This window comes from Pan paniscus, chromosome 5 (assembly GCF_029289425.2).
Source record: "Pan paniscus chromosome 5, NHGRI_mPanPan1-v2.0_pri, whole genome shotgun sequence".
NCBI lineage: Eukaryota > Metazoa > Chordata > Mammalia > Primates > Hominidae > Pan > Pan paniscus.
The window spans coordinates 81,780,222-81,793,321 of NC_073254.2; positions in this window are offsets into that span (position 1 = coordinate 81,780,222).

Here is a 13,100-nt window from a genome sequence, read left to right on the forward strand (position 1 = left end):
AAAACAACGTAACCATGGCTTTTATATCAAGTATAATCACCTTTTATTTCCCTGATCCCCATCACATTTTTGGAAGTTTTAGCCTTACGGTCAAATTTCCAGATTAAATGTCAGTCTCTGTATCTCCAGCCCAGAGGATCACAGACGTTAGGTTAGTAGAATCACCTGGAGGTCTTGTTACAACACCAGTTATTGGCCCCACGTTAGGAGTTTCTCAGTTGGTAGCTCTAGCGTCCAGTATGTCGGGGGTGATCCTTACACTGCTGATCTGTGAACCACTTTAAGAAAACTGTTCTAAACCCAGTAAATTATGTTAATGAAGAGGAGTTGTATGGATCCTAAGATGTAAAATTCACTTCTGAGTGTGAACTACCATGAAACACAGCATGAGGAAAGCAGCTAGTCCAATCTTCTCTGCAGAAAACCACTAATCTCTGGAGTTCTTGAAGAAGCTGATACATTCATTTGGTAAGGCCATATGCTTGAGTGAATCCTACAGGATTTAAAACTGATTCCAATCAATTTTCTGAAACTCTCCAAAGATTTTTAAGTCTGGAAATAATTTCAAAGAATGTGTTTTTTCAGGTTATAACCTTTTTGCAATTCCAGTATTATTTATGTCTATAATATTTTAGTAATGAACTCAAAATTGATTTTTTTTTTTTTTAGTTGATATTCTTCCCTCATCCTTTTGACACTTTCAGCACTACTATTCTCTAAAATTTTTTCATGGTCAAAACAAGACCATGCAAGTTTATCGTCCTTCTTGATTTGAGTAACCATCTTCTCATCTTACTTTTCTTATAATTGTCTTGATTACCAGAGAAGTCTAGAAAGTTCTCCTTTAACCAATAGGAGGATTCAAGTTCTTAGACAATATCAAGCCCAGCCGTTTCCTGTTTGAGATGAGACTGAGATAAGCCTTACTGATAGATTTGCTAGTTTTCATCTAATTTCCATGAGGCTGCTATCCTAAAGCAAACTCCTTTTCTGATACAATCTTATATATTATAAATTTGACTTGCAAATCTTTATGACTCTATTCTCCAAAATGCCAACCAGACAACTTTATTCTATTTTTAGGTCTAAGTTACCGTGGCAACACAAAACTGTTTAAATTCCAGGATTAATTTTTTTTCCATAGGCCTCTTTCCTTCCTTGTCTGCTAACTTTTATTTCTGTAGAAGTGTACTAGTATGTTTCAACCACGTTTGCATTTCAGCTGGAACCTAGCTCCCACTGTACAGTGCCAATTATTGATGCCTAATTTTCACTGTTGTACTATATTCCTTCAGGTTATAATTTCATTTTACCCAAAGCAGTCTACAAGTACCTAAAGGGGGTACTTTATATACAAAGGAGTTATATACAAAGAGAGAAACTTCTAGGTGCCTTCGTACTTCTAGAACACTCACTGGAGTGATCACACTGCCCAAGACTATCTCGTCCACATTAGAATTGAACTACTTCATGTCGGGTGTTCAAAACTGACCCAGTTAGTAAGACTTTTACCCTTGATTGCTTCCTTCCACATTCCAGTCTCTATACTTTGAATAGACATTTAATTAACCTAGCCGTTATAATCACCAATTCTGTTAAGACCTCATGGATAGTTTTACAGAAAACAAATTTATAGTGTAGCCTATTTTGTGTTCTGATCTTTTAAAAACACCAATGCACAAATAACATTGATTTTATATCTTATGTAATTGCTTTTATTTTGTATATATTTTCTTTTGTAATTTATGCCTAAGAGGAGAAAGTAGGAGATATTATATAAGCCTGTTGCTTGTATTTATGGTTTTCCCCAAAATTCACCATGATATTGTAGTCTTCCTTCAGAAAATATTTTGTTTTTAGTCACTGGGGTTGTGCCTTAAATTCACTATTTTTTTTGTTGGTATCACTTATCCCAGTATATTCTGTCTCTCATGGAGCTGCATGTACATCCCTCTCTTCATAAAAATTCCATTAACCTTTTGTATCTGCTCAGGGCTTTCAAGACATATTGTAGGATCACGTCAAGCTCAATTTCATCACTTTGCACTATATTCTGACATACTGGCTCTTAAACCACTCAGCTAGTGGCTTAAGATCTTTGATGTAGGTAGAAGCAGGATCCTACTCTTTCGATGTACTGAGAATTTAGTTCTTCATGAAAATGAGCCTCATCTTCGAAGCAACATAACTCTTTTAGTAGACTCCCAAGATGAGTCTCCACAGAGCTGATCTGTCTCTAGGAGTATTCATTCCTAAATTCCCAGAGATGAGCTCCTGGAGCATTTTCCTTTAGTTTTTGTCAACTTCCTACCCATTCATGTCATGGAAAGAACAACCTCCCTTATGAAAGGTTAACAGTGGATTTCATGTACATATGTTTATAACCTCCTTTTTTTAAAATAACACATGAATGTTGACCATCAGTGTATATCAATAAGATAAATATACAACCTCACTTTTTATGGCTTCGAAGTATTTATGTAAATGCATGCACCTAACTTGAAGAAAATTGCTAAATCAAAAAAAGCATGTGAGTGGTTGTTGATTTGGTACAACCAAATTCTCTGTCCTCATTTACACTTCAAACAACAGTGTGTAGGAGGACCATTTGGTTTACACATTCACTATGCCAATTATTAATCACTATGGTTTTGACTTTCCTCCACTCTTATGTATCAGATTATATCTCATTTTGATTTTCACTTCTTGCAGCAGCAAAAAAACATTGAGTGCTTACAATGTGAAATTTTTACAGGCTCTTTACCATGTTTTCCTGAGAAGTGTATCTTACTTAGTTGCTATAGTTCTTTATAATTTAAAGATACAACTTTTCTTATTATTTCTAGAGAGAATTACATCTGCAAATAAAGGTAGTTTTTATTTTCTTTTTATTATTTACTGAACTAATATTATGCTGTTGTTTAATACCATTTGATCAAATTTCTAAGACAAAGTACAGTATTAATGGTGAGAGTAAACACCCATTTTTTTCTTCCTGAATTTCAAAGGACTTTAGATTTTGCTATCATTAAACATGGTGATGGCTTGATATTAAGGAGATGATAAATAAGATGATATCATTTCTAATTAAAACACATTAAATAGGAATAGAAGGGGAAGCAATAATTTAGCACAACAGCTGTTTAATAAACTGATATTTTACTTTCATAATTTTTAAAGATTTTGCAAATTGCACACACTGATGCACTAACAATTTTGGTCTTTTAGATGCGTTTATTAGAAGTTTTGTTTATGGCCTTACAATCTTGTGCTGACTTTATACAAAGATATGGAAAGTACTTCTGACTCTAAACTCTAAAATGTTTTAAATAGAGTGAGATGAATCATAATGGTTACAAACATTTTAAAAATTCCTTAGGATTTGCTAAGAATTTGCTAATGTATATTACTGGAGTTACTTATAATATTCACATTTAAAAGTATAATTGTCATAGAATAACAATTCAATGATATGCAAAATTCTAGCTGTTCCAATCAAAAACTAATAAAACATGAGAAAAAAATATAGACATAAAATCAAAATCAATTTTTTTCATCTTTTGTATTTTCTCTTATAATAGTTAGATTTTTCTACATATCATTGTTATTTTCAAGAACTTATTTTCATAGATTTATTCTCAAGGTTTTCTCTGATTTTTGTTTAATACTTTATATGTTTAATGATAGAGTCCTTTCTCCATCTTTACTAAACTTTACAATGCTTTGTTCTTTGTGTTCTTTAATTTTTGATGTTTTGTTAACCCTTAGTCAATTTTTTATTCTGTTTGTTGTTTAATAATAACAAGTTTGGAGCTATAAATACTTTGGGTATTGCTTTGCCTGTATTCTAAAAATGTTAAATTAAAGTTTCTTATTTGTACTATTTTCTAAATAGATTTCAGACTTGATTTTCATTTCCATTTATGAGTAAATATGGCATTTGAAAGAAAAGACTTCTAAATTTACTTGGCAATACTTTTTACTCTTTTGGTACTAATTTTCAGTGTTAATGTATCATTAATAAAGAATATGATTACTAATCATTGCTTTTTGGTATATTTTTGCTCTTAATTTTTTTGAAAAATACAGAAATGTAAAATTATTTCTTATTATTCTTCCAATTGTAGAGAATTTCTAGCACCTACCAAGAGGACTGAAAGGAAGGGTGCTGAGAAAAATTCCTAAAGTTTGGCAGAAATACTGCTATGATTTGTTAGTAATGTGTGAATTTAGGAAGGAGTTAGGAATGTTGGATTCCTATGACTCATCTGTTATGCTTGGCTTAGCATGTGATAATTTTTGAACAGTGCTTGGATATTTGGAAGAAATTTACCTTACGCATATGCTTTAAAATGTCTTTTTCTGTGGTATATATATCAGGCTGGGGGTAAGAATTACCTGAATACATTTTTCCGAAAGCAGTATTTTGATGCCACCTCAAATATAACACATCCACATATTTGGGAGTAGTCCTCAAGAAAAAACCCAATGTTTCAATCTATATAACATACTCCCATGTGGTTTTAAAGTGTAGCTAAATGTTGGAAATTTGACTATATAACATTTACATCTATTTATAATAAACATAAATGTATATACATACACACAAACCCAATATAAATGAGTTAGAGGTCCTCACGCCAGTTGGTTTTAATAAGTTTCAAGCAGTTCTAAAATTTTACCTTTTAAATTTTGAGCTATATTATTTAGCATATACTTAAAAGTTTCTTATTTTAATCCATATTTGTATAAAATAAACATATTTTCTTATTTAAATCTATTTATGGGATACTACTTTTGCCTTTATCTTTTATTTGGAGACTTCACCTACTTTCATTTTATGTAATTAGTTTATATTAAGGTCTAAATATATGCCAACACTATTTGTTTTTTATTTGTTTCATCCATTCTATGTTATATTTTTCCTTTTTATGTATTCTTTTCAATTGATTATTTTGTCTGTCCAATTTCCCCTTTATTGATATTAACACTTACCTTTACTACTCTTTAAGTGCTTAACCTAGGGATTGCAATACTTTTAATTAGCTTACCATATTTTAATAGAAATTGGTACTTGTTACACATTCCAGACAAGGTAAAGGTCATAAATATTTAACCACATTTAATCCCCTTCACATATATGTGCATATGTATTATTCCATATATCTTTAAAATAGCAGGAGACATTGTTATCATTTTATAGATCCAATATTAGATTTACCCACATTGTACTATTTTATTGCCCTTATCTCCTACATTTGTGAAATTCCATACAAATTGCCATATGTATGGTAACTTTTTAAGTAGCTCTCGTGTGTTGAATTCTCCATTCTCTAATTACCTCTTCCTTTCACCTTTATACTTAAAAGATGTTTGATGGTAGGAGGTCAATATTAATTAAGTAAAATGAAAGAACTGTACCAAAACATATATATATATATACACACACACATGTGTGTGTTTGTATCTATGAACACATATATACATATGTGTTTGTTTGTATCTGTCTCGTATTCTTAGTCCTATAATAACTTTGACTCCTCTTTGTCCATTCCTGTATTTTTTTAAAGCACACCATGGTACAAAGAATTTAGTGGAAGACTCAGACAGCTATAATACCAAATATTTCCCATATTTTTTGTCAGAACTTCAGCTATTCACTCCAGTTCCTTATTTATAGGATTCCCTCAGACATAATATGTTTGTCAATATGTTTGTCCCTCAGACATAAGTTTGCCATTTCCTACAGGTCATTTATACACCTTACATTCTGAAAAACAGGAAATAGAAAGGGGGCTAAAGATATTTAACAAATTTTAAAAGTCCAATATTTCAAGATAATTATTCTGCTACATAATTTTCATTTTATTTAACAACTAATGCATATTTAGTCCTATTAATAGAATACTGTTCTATACAATGTCTGATGAAATTATTGATGAAATCAGGGAAATAAAGTTGGGCATTATATTTTTGCCTACTTTGATCCCTGGACTTTGAGTGTACTGAAGGCTAATCTAACCAAATAGAATATAGGAGCTCTAGAAACTTTTTTGAAAGGTAATATTAAAGAAAAGGTTATGGGAGACAGAACAGTTTTTCTTCACTTTGGAAGATTCTTATGAGTCCTTTGTGAATTTAAATATTTAAACATCTTCCCATAAAAAGGCAAAAAAACAAAAATTAAGCAGAAAATTTGTGACTTTTTAAATGGCAAAGGAATTACAGACTCATGGAAAGTAGTGTGTGTTATTACAATTAGATGGCAGCTCTTTAGTACAACACATGTTTTGTTTCATTTTTTTTCAGAATCTGATTTAATTCTAAATTGGTTTCTCCCAAACTCATTAAAATGCAAAAGCTATACAAAACATTGTTTGCATAATTATAAAATAATTTACTAAATGTTGCATTTCAGGAAGGAAAAGGTTATGTGCAGGAATTTAATTAGTGATCTGGCAACACAAAATATTTGATGTTGGTTCTAATTGTATGCACATCTGGGATTTTCTCCAAAAGAACTACATTTTTAAAGGTTAAGCATTTATATTAAAGTGTTATAAAATAACCATCTTGGGAAGTGACCCCAAGGGAAATGACCAAATATATTCATCATAACATGAAGTATTTGTAATGATATGTTTAGCATTTATGCTGAGCCCATTTCTACACTGTGGAGTGTTCCAAAGTAAATGGTAGTAAAATTATAAGTGTGAGCACCATTCATTCTGTACCAAAGTAGCTAAAGGAGACCTGGTTTCTGATTCTGTTTCATCTAAATATGAAATATCTTATTTTTTTTCAATTTTCCCATTATTGGTGTATAGACATTCTATTTCCCCTCTGTATACCTGCCCTACTTTACTATTAGGATAAATACTGAAAGGATCTTGAGCTTCCTGCGGGAAATCCAATATATTAATATAAGGTGATAACACTACTGAGCCCAAGACTTTTATAAGCTGCTCCCAGCTTTACGTAATTTAATTTTCTTACACATTCCCATTGAAGTTAAAAGAATCCCATTAAGAAATCAATCAACAATACAGCACCCATACAAATGAACAAATACAAAACTAAAACCCCATTCACTACTTTTAAAATTACTACTCTTCAATTAACTGCTTTTAAATCAAATATCAAGCAGCCCAAGACCACAGATAATTTTAAAGTGTGGGTTTTTAATTTTAATGTGAATTTACACAGCATAACTAAGTGGCATATCACTGAGACTTTATTTTGATAGCTTGTTTTTCTTCCCTTTTTATTCAGAACATTTTTAGTACTCTCAAAGAAAGAATTACTGTTATTCTTTGGGTAGAATTTTTGGTATTCATTTCTATAACTTATGTACATGGATAATATCGTTTTATCAACATTAAAGACATCACATGTTAAATTTTGAAGATATATGTATATTTCTGTGGGTTACAGGTCCTGATTTTTAATTCAACACATGTAGAAATGTATTTTTAAAAATTTAATCAAGAATCTGTCTTGATGGATAGTCAATGACTTTTGCCTGTGGTATTAGAAAATGTAATATTTGAGCTGATCCTTGAAAGATGAATGGGATGAAACTGAGTCTTCCAATACTCCATGAAATGCAAGGTAACTGTAAACAAGAAAGAAGTGAGAGAAAGACAAATCTACATTTGGCAGAGATTGAGATAATGTATAAAAGGCCAGCTTAATTTGGAAGTGTGATATATGCATACTGTATAATTATTTTAATTATCAAGCAACTGAGAAATAACTAAATGAGAGTAAATGAGAATAGAGATTAAAATGAACAGGTCTAAGTATGAAAATGACACATTTTCAATCAGAATTAATTTTCTGGCTGCAAATTCTAACATAATTTCTGTGTTTAGATTTTTTAAGGCATAGTATGGAAGTGATCGGTTAGAATTTCCCTCCTGTGACCTAGTAGCTTTGCTAACCCAGAAAAATTTTGGTGTTAACCTAGGCAACCTCACGATGGGTGAAGGCCAAAATAATCAGTGAACTACCAATTTGGTCACCCTCCAGAATACTGATAAAAGTTGTGTAAGTTCCTACAATACCTGGGGAACTTTTTCTCCTGATTTTTTATACCATTATAAGTTAAATGATGTAGTTGTCAAATTCCATTCTCTTTCTAACAGATACCAGGTTAGCTCTGCATTTATAATTCAATGTGATATGACAGTAATATTTCTCGATTTGTACACTTAGGACATTTTCTATCATTTAATACAGTCATATTTGTTGACACTATACAATTTATATTTTCGTAGTTTTTAAAATTTATCTGAAAATGTTATTTTGCAGCTACATTATATAAACAGCCTCCAAAAGCTACTGAAGGAAAGTACCTTTCCAAAATAATCTTTTTTATGAATAGAAGATAGCATGGCTTTTCTTGCTGTTAGGGCACTTCTTAAAAGATTTCTAATCTGTACAATTTTCAAAAATGCTGAGTAAATGTAAAAAGCATTATAAAACAGCATCCAAAAATGCAAGAGAGGAAAGATACATTTTTTGCATTTCTCAGAAAACTAAGTGATTTCTCTGTCTTTTGTTATTTTTGCTACAATGTAAAGGTGATACTGCCCTGCTCTCATAAATGAAAAGTTGATTGTCTTTAATTTAAATTCCATGGAAAATAGAAAAAAATGCAAATTATTCATAGTAAAATAGCTGCAAAATACAATTGCAGAGTAAAATTTCACATAATTAGGCCACAAAATGTAGCAGAAAATAACACAAATTTAAACACAATCCTCAAAGGGTTTATTTGATGTTTTAAATTTTAACATATATTTCTCAATTTTGTAAAAGATACCACGTATCAACAATCACTTTGAAAGCTTCCATTACATGCCATTCTTTTTTTTTTTTTTTCAGGGAAGACCTTTAATAGAAAAACATAGCCAGAAAACATCAAACACTTACAATAAATATGCACATGTTTAAGAAAGAAGGAAAATAGATTTGTTTGCTTTTAAAGATGTTTTAGTGTTTTTATTTCATTACAAATAGAATACCTCTTGTTACATGAACACTATGTAAACATGCAAATTAATCAGATAAGTTATAGGATAATCTAAGCTTATTGCTTCAAACAATCTTTCAATAAGTTAGGTATTTTTAAATATGCTTTAACAAAGTTATGTATTATGGATTCATCCATCCATTCATCTGTTAACAACCTGTTTATTCTTCCATACTTGTATTTACTTACCTTGGCACAAGGTATCAAGTATAATGAGGCCATAGTGATTAATTATATATTTAAAACCATTTAGCTATGTTGTTCCTTTTTTATTTATACACCAAAAATGAATGATGATTGGAGTTATATTAGTTAAGCTCAAGCTGGATAGATCTGTAAGCCAGGATATTTTCAGAGAAGCATAGGTGCGTTCTCATTATATAGCATTAGATAATATTCATTATAATAGATATTAACTTTTCTATTTTAATAGTTATAAGCATACATGGTAAAAATAGTTTTTAAAATGATATTTTTTCTTATGGTATACTTAACAGCTTCTGACTTTTTAAAAATCACCTGCAAAAAAAAAGTAGTAGCTTTTTTCATATGACAACTGAGACAGGCAAAATGTATTATTAAAAACAAAATGGCAGAAGCAGGATTTTCACATAAGTTATTTTTAGCAAAATAAAAAGCACAAAATTTGGCCAGACTTCTTTTTGAGAAGATAGATTTTCTGTTATCTGGTAGCCATTAGCTTTCCCAAAGTTTGTGGCTAGGGCATTGCGCAGCGTACAACATGAACCTAGCAAGCGAACAGAGGCTAACTGGAGCCCACAGCCACACAGGAATTCCTATGTGCCATTTCAATTCTTGGCAGGTGAGAAAGCAATCGCTCCAGAATCTTTCAACTCTTCCAGGAGTACTGGTGCATCGCTTTGATGGAAAACGTATATAACATTCAGTCAATCGAGTTTAGATCACCTAAGATTTTAATAGTGGCCACAGAAATGGCAAGAAGATTAAAATAAAAATAACCTACTATTTTGTAAGCAACTATTTAGATTGTTCAGATTTCTGCTCATACAAATTAATTCACTTAATATACAAAGCTCAAATACAGCCCATAAAAATTTGCAACATAAACCAAAATAGAAACGAATATTGACACTGAAAAGTATAATTCTTTATGAGATCTGCTAGAGATGAGAAAGCTAGCTTGACACAAATATTTTCTTAAAAAGGCATAGATACTGTGGAAAAAAGGTTATGAAATGAGACCACCGTAAAAATGAATAGCCACTTGAATAAAATTGGAGAAAAGTAAACAGAGTAACTCTATTTTACTATTGGCATAGTAAAATAATCTCCATTAAAATCAGTAAAGAATGGGATTAGTATTACAAATGTCAAGTCTATAATATGAGAAAGGAATTTAGAATATTTTAAATGTAAAAAAATAGAAAAAATAAAAGATGTTATTAACAAATAGTCACGACAATGAACTGCCACCATATTGATAAATGTTGCTACTAAATGCTAACAAAGAATAATCAAAAGTAAGATATAAAACTAATTTCTAATCCATATAAACAACTGATATTATCATTTGGAATTGTAAAATAAATATCGATGTATCTGGTTTAACATCATGAGCTGAAATATTTTTTAAAATAAAAATAAAATTATTACAGAATGAGACTTGTTCTTTTTAAAGTTCAGTGCCAAAAAGATCAAGTAGAACATTAGCTATGGAGTTCTGATAGGAAAAATATTAACTAACAAATAATATTGAGTCATATTGTTTTAATTTTCTGGGAGAAAAGAAAAATTAGTATTGCTTTGGGTAGTTGAAAATGTAATATATTAACAAATATCAAATTTTTTAAATTATGCATTTTGTAAGATGATAGACATGTCTAATAACATATAAACAGTCACTAAAATGACAAATTTTAGCACGTGGATGTATATATATTTAATTTTGCCTACCTGTAAAATGAATGGCATTTGGAGAAGATATGCTAAGTTACATGAAACTTTTTGAGAAATGAAACAATTTAAGAAACTCTGCAGACTGAGCCATTTAATTGTACAAATAAGACCAATAGTCAACAGTATACAAATGCTACTGTATTTATTAATAAAAATATTATAGTTATAGAGCAATGAAGTAATACTAACAAAAGCATTGTACCTAGAATATAAAGTTAAAATGTGCACATGTCTTTATGGAAAGCCATTATTAGTGAGCTATTTTGTTAATATCTGTGACATCAATTATTGACAGTAAAAATGTATTATCTCATTCGGCCCCAGAAAGTATGGAATGTTTACAGTGCTTATGAAAAATTGGCTATATTTTCCGAGTTAAAGTTTTCTGTTCTCTAATCATGTAGTAAAATTTGAAAATCAGCATTGCACACAGTAACATACTTAAAAATTTGCTCACGTGTTAACAACTTATTTTTGTTTTACTTTTAAAACTATTACTATTTTTTCTACTTTCAGACATTTTAAGAGCCAATGTTATGTTTTTATTTAATTTTAGTTCATTTTGTTATTCAGTATATTGTTAGAAATTTGTTGAATTGTAAATCGATACTTTTTATAAATGTATGATGTACAAAGCAATGTTTTGATTTATAAATAGAATGTGGAGTAATTAAATCAAACTAGTTAACAGATCCATCACCTTAAATATTTAATATGTTTGTGATGAGAACATTTGAAATGTACTCTCCTAGTAATTTTGAAATGTATTTAATACTCTATTATTAACCTATATTCACCATGCTGTGCCATAGAACTATATATATATTTTTTCCCTCCTGTCTGAAATTTTGTATTCATTAATCATCACCCCCCACCCCCAATCAAATCCTCCATCCTCTGTAACAGTCACTCTACTCTGTTGCTATGACTTGAATCGTTTAAGATTCCACATATTAAGCATTCATTTCAGTACTATTCACAATAGCAAATATATGGAATCAACCTATTATCCATCAACAGATGAATGGATAAAAAATTTTAACATAGATGTACTGTTTAAATATGTTTAAATTACCCAAATACTAAATAAAATTAGAAATACAAAACTATAGGTAAAAACTAGGAGACATATTTATCTAGAAATGGAGTTTTCCTTCAGAAGAACTTATAGAACCTGGTTGATCTGTTATGAGCTTTCAAAAGAAGTCCCCAATGTCATTAGTATTCAATCCATACCTATTCTCTTTATGATATGAGGCCTAGTAGAAATATATGGTTTTTCTCTCTCATGCTATATGTGACTGTCAAGGCTTTATCCTTTCTTAGTTGAGATTTCAAGTAAAGTACTGACATATGCAAGAATGATTACATGTTCAAATGTACATTTATGTGATCTTTCAAAAGTGTGCAGCTGCAAGCATTCACAGAGTTATACTGAGAGTGATCTTTCTGAAATACAAGAAAATAATATAACACACAAGCTCAGGACACTATTTCCAATGTTTAAAACTGTACTTCAAAGTAATTTTCAGTGACTAGACAGAGACTAATTATCCCACAATAAGAACTACATACATTGTGAGTTATAAAAGGAAATTATTTTAGTGTTAATTATAGTGAAAATACATCTGAAATATTCTGTTGAATATTAACATTTATCTTTAATTTTGCTAGTTTTACTTACAAGTACTACTTCTAATAAGAGTAGTTGAATATCAAATTAATATACTCAAAATAGAAAACAAAATATAAGTGATTGTTAACTTAATAATGTTACTTAATGAGAGGTGGTATAGATAATATTCTAGATTTTCCAAGTATCACTTTATTAATGATGCATATGTACATATACATATATATGACAAAAAAGAATTTACCTCAATAGTTAGGTGTTATTATTTCTTTTCTTTTTTTTTTTTTTTTTGAGATGGCATCTCACTCTGTTGCCCAGGCTGGAGTGCAATGGCATGATCTTGGCTCATTGCAACCTCCATCTCCTGGGTTCAAGCGATTCTCCTGTCTCAGCTTCCCAAGTAGCTAGGATTACAGGCACACACCACCACACTCAGCTGATATATATATATATATATATTTATATATATATATATTTTTATATATATATATA